This window comes from Trachemys scripta, chromosome 16 (assembly GCF_013100865.1).
Source record: "Trachemys scripta elegans isolate TJP31775 chromosome 16, CAS_Tse_1.0, whole genome shotgun sequence".
NCBI classification, from domain to species: Eukaryota; Metazoa; Chordata; order Testudines; family Emydidae; genus Trachemys; species Trachemys scripta.
Genome location: NC_048313.1, coordinates 7,466,986 through 7,471,800, shown reverse-complemented (window position 1 = coordinate 7,471,800; position 4,815 = coordinate 7,466,986). Strand labels below are relative to the sequence as shown.

Sequence of the window (4,815 nt, the reverse complement as noted above, 5' to 3'; positions counted from 1 at the left end):
TAAGAAAGAAATATTTTAAACAATGACCGATCGCCCCAGAAGGGGTAGAAATATGGTTTTGTCTTTTAGAAGCTAATGCCAGCTAAAGAGTGAGCCAACATCCCAGGCCTTTGCTGGCACAATAGAAATTGTGTTGTGTGTCCTGTGTCCTTGTGGTGTTTTGTCTTGTGGCTAGAATGGTTGTGTTTAGTTTGCTACAGGACAGCCTCGTTCAAAACCAAATGGAAGCCTTAGAGTTAAATGCAGATACTTGGTTTATCCAAGTGGGAATACGCAGTAGTTTGGATACTATCAGAAAATACTGAGGTTTGAATATACGTGACAGAGGCTGCACCAAGAGCTGAGAAATGTTCTTGGGGTGCTGCTGGGTGCACTTTACATCCTGATCACCTTCGGCGCTCCCTGGGCGGCCGCCTGGTTGCGCCTCGTGGCTCGCGTGCACCACTGGATGGCACACCTGAGCAAAGGGGGGATGATTGCTGCAGGTAACGAGATTGGTATGCACCTAATTTTAATTTGGCCGGTGCTGATCATGGACCACCCCACCATGTGCATCCTCTCGTCGTGCTGCACGATGTCCGACATTGTGGACGAAGGCATCACGCTTGTGGAAGATATTAATAAGCGCCGGGAGCCAAGCCCCAGCCTGGAGGCCATCTACCTGCTCAGCCCTGTGGAGAAGTCGGTGCAGGCTCTGATCAATGACGTCCAGGGCACCCCCACTTCACCTACAAGGCGACTCACATCTTCTTCATCAACACCTGTCCTGAGACTCTGTTCAACGAGCTGAGGAAGTCACGGATCACCAAGGCCATCAAAACCCTCAGGGAGATCAACGTGGTCTTCCTGCCCTTCGAGAGTCAGGTGTACTCCCTGGAAGGGTCATAGACCTTCCACAACTGGTTCAGCCCCTACTGCTTCTTGGAAAAGAACAAGCAGATGGAGATGCTGACAGAGCAGATTGCCACATTGTGTGTAACCCTGAAGGAGTATCCAGCCATCCTCTACAGGAAGGACCATGAAGATAACTTCCACCTGGTGCACAAAGCCCACTCCCAGCTGCTGATGGTGGATCGGAGCTTCGACCTGGTGTCCGCACTGCTGCACGAGCTCACCTACCAGGCCATGGCCTATGACCTACTCAGCATCGAGAACGGCACCTAAAGTACGAGACAACGGGCATCAGCGACTCACGGGAGAAAGTGGGGCGCTGCTGGACGAAGACGACGAACTCTGGGTGCAGCTACGCCACATGCACATCGCTGACGTCTCCAAGAAGTGAGAGTAAGAGGCTGACCATGGACAAGGCCAACATCGAGGACCTGTCCCAGATCCTAAAGAAGATGCCACAGTACCAGAAAGAGCTGACCAGGTACTCCACGCACCTGAACCTGGCCGAGGACTGCATGCGGCACGTCAAAGGGACAGTGGAGAAGCTGTCCATGGGGACGGACGTGGACGGGGAGATGATCAAGGACCCCATGAAGATCATCGTGCCTGTCCTGCCCCATTGTGCCTCCAGCGCAACTATCAGTCTTAAACCTCCATGTTCATCAACCCTTGTATTTCTGATTCTAGATCAAATGGTCCTGTTCTGGGCACTGCACTTCAAGACAGATGTGGTCAAACTGGAGAGAGTCCAGAGGCGAGAGACAGGAAGGAGGAAAGGTTTCGAAAACCTGACCTAGGAGGAATGGTTAAAAACTCAGGACATGTTTAGTCCTGAGAAAAGAAGAACAGTCTTCACATTTGTTCCGGGCCGTTATAATGAGGCCGGGGAATCAGTTGTTCTCCGTGTTTGCTGAAGGCAGGACAAGAAGTAAAGGGTTTGATCTGCAGCCGGGGTGGATTAGGTTTGAGGTTAGGAAAAAGTTTTTAACTCTGAGGGTAGTTAAACTCCGGAACCGGTTTCCAAGGGAGGTTGTGGGATCTCTGGTCATTGGCGGTTTCTAAGAAGAGGTCGGAGAAACACCTGTCAGGGATGGTCTAGGTTTATTTGGTCCTGCCACGGCACCGGGGGCTGGACTTGATGACGTCTCGAGGTCCTTTCCAGCCCAACGTTTCTATGATTCTATATTTCTAATCTCTTTTTTCCCCTGCCTTCCTCTGAAGCACTGGAGATCAGCCACTGCTGGTTGGCGCTTGGAGCTGGTCCAGGAATCCTCTGTCTAGATGCCTAGCTCTTGGGACAGGGGGCCTTCCTCCCATAGGGGACGCCAGCTCCCATCCAGTCCAAAATCCAACAGCCGTTCCTGGAGAAAACGAGGGTTGTTCTCAGTCCGTCAGTGACAATGTGAGACCCTAACGGCCAGTAGGCCCGTCCTGTCTCTGTACTTCACGGCCCCTTACACACTCGGCCCCTCGGAAGGGGGCTCTGGATGGGACACGGCCCGTCTGCACCTTCTCCTAACCCTTTGGGATGGGATGGGCTCCTCCACACATCGCTGGAGGGGGGAGTTCCCCTAGAATTGGACCCAGCGATCTGGGGATTGCACCCCAACCTCTGGGCACCATAATCGGGAGGCGTGTAATGGCTCTAAGTATCTCTCAGAGCTCTGGGCTTGCACCTGGGGGCGAATCTCCGAACTCCGTCCCCTGGACAATGCCCAGCTTGGAGAGATTGTGGGACAAACGTCCTGTTAATTACCACAAACTCCCACCTCAGCCCGTCAGCCACTCCGCCTCCACCCCCAGCTGGTTGGGGGCAGAATTGGTGGGGGGCTTGAAACAGTAGAATTGTTGGGGGACACAATTGATGGGGTACTGGAGGGAGCAGAATTAGTGGGGTCCAGGCTTCATTTCGGGGCTGGGAGGCAGAACTAACTGCTGGGCAGAGGGATGGGCTGCTGTGGGGGTGATGGGGGCCCCCCCACTTCTGTTCCAAGCACTTCCAGCACTGAGATGTTCTCGTCAGGGCACCCAGGGTCACAAGCAGCCGCCTCACCCTCTCCCTCCGCAAGAGCGAGCGTGGCTGGAAATCAGTTCCCTGCCGTGCCGGCCTGTCCGCCTCACCGGTAACCCCCCAGAGACGCTGCTGGCCTTTCCCTTGCCTTCCGGCTGACTCCCCGCCTCCGGCAACCCCAGAGCCGTCCCTGGGCTGTGTCCCGTCCCGCCCCAGCCTGTTTGCTCAGCTGAGCCTCGCGCCCGACTCCAACGCCCCAGCGTGGAGCCGGGTTCTAGCAAATCCAATGCTGAGCATGGCAACGAAGAGCCGAGTTTAAGTGATGCGGAGCCAGAGGAAAAGGCACCAAACCGCACTTTTCTAGTGACGGACACGACATTGTCTCACAGGGCTACTTTGCCGAGTGTTTAAGGCGGTGTTGTTGGAGATGTGTCGATCTCATCTTGTCTATCTTTGCCGATGGTTGTAGGTAGTGTTGTTGGAGCCATGTCAGTCGCACCTTCTTTCTTTGCTGATTGTATACAGCAGAATTGGAGCCATGTCAGCCTCACTTTGTCTATGTTTTCTGGTTGTTGTATGAAGTGTTGTTGCAGTCGCATCAGTCCCCCATTGTCTAGCTTTGCCATGTTGTACATGGTGTTGTTGGAGCCGTGTCAGTCCCACCGTGTCTCTTTATCTTACCCCATTCAATTATCTGCCTTATGTCAAGTTCCCAGCAACCCCAGCCCTCCAGGCCGGGGGACTGAACAGGCCCAGAGGGGGCCGGCCCCTACATCCATCAAGGAGGGTCATTTTGCTCCTTGTGTATCCCCCAAAGTCCATTGTCTCTGCCTCAAGAGCCAGGAAGGATTCCTGGAGGCTGGACAATGTCTCCCCGCCTGCTCCCCATGTCACTCGAGGGCTGTGAATGTACGTTTCTTCTCTCCGCTGGGCATCCAGCCGTTCGGCCGAGTAAATCAACACTCCGGTGTCTAGGGCAGGCTGGGTTTCCACTACCTTCTCACGCGTGCACAAGGCAATGGGGCTCGATGCAGCTGTTATCGGAGCCCCTCCAAGACTGGAGAAATAATCCCCTAAGTGAGAACCCAGCTTGGGGAGGGGTCAGAGTTGAGGGGGCTGGGACCCAGGACTCCTGGGTTCTCTCCCTGGCTCTGGGAGGGCTGTGGGGGCTGGTGGGTGAGTACAGGGGGCTGGGAGCCGGGGGGCTAGGAGCCAGGACTCCTGGGTTCTTTCCTCAGCCCTCTGAAGGGATTGGGGTCTAACGAAACCCAGGCACCCAGCCATGGAAGTGATGGCATCTCCCTCATACCGCACTAGGTGCAAAGGGCCCAGCCCTCGGTGCCACGCACGGACTGGCAGCAAGGCAGAAGATCCGAGGCTGGTTCTGCTCTAATGCGGGTTACTGGGAGCACTCCATGGTGTGTGCGTGTGTGTGTGTGTGTGTGTGTGTATAGCTGGCCCAGCAGCCCCCCCTCCGCAGGCGCCAATTTCCCGTGTGATTAGCCGCCTGCGTCTGACTCCCTGCGGGCAGGAGCCGGGGGGTGACGAGCGCCCAGCCCCTCCGTCTGCGGGGCCCGGCTGGCACGGTGGAGATTGGCTCAGGCAGGAGCCCTGGGAGTCGGTGCCAGGGGAGGACTCGTGGATGCCGGGGAAAGGGGCCATAAAAGCCCCAGCGCCGCCCGGGTGGAAAGCAGCAGGCACCAGCACCGAGAGAGACGCAGACCCTGCCGCTGCCCAGGTAGGGCGGGTGCCGTGGGGCAAGGACGGACACAGAGCCTTTCCCAGGTAGGGACACCCCCTCCGCACTGACCCCCATCACCTCCTCCTCTGGTCAGGGGGCTGTCCAGCCACAGTCAGTGGGAGCCAGGATGCCTGGGTTCTGTCCCAGGCTCTGGGAGGGGAGTGGGGGCTAA

The 4,815-nt window shown here is 56.3% G+C and overlaps 1 pseudogene; it reads left to right on the top strand.

The window, feature by feature from the left end:
* The first annotated feature begins 529 nt into the window (after positions 1-529).
* LOC117888960 lies at positions 530-1,688 on the top strand (annotated as a pseudogene).
* Positions 1,689-4,815: the final 3,127 nt, after the last annotated feature.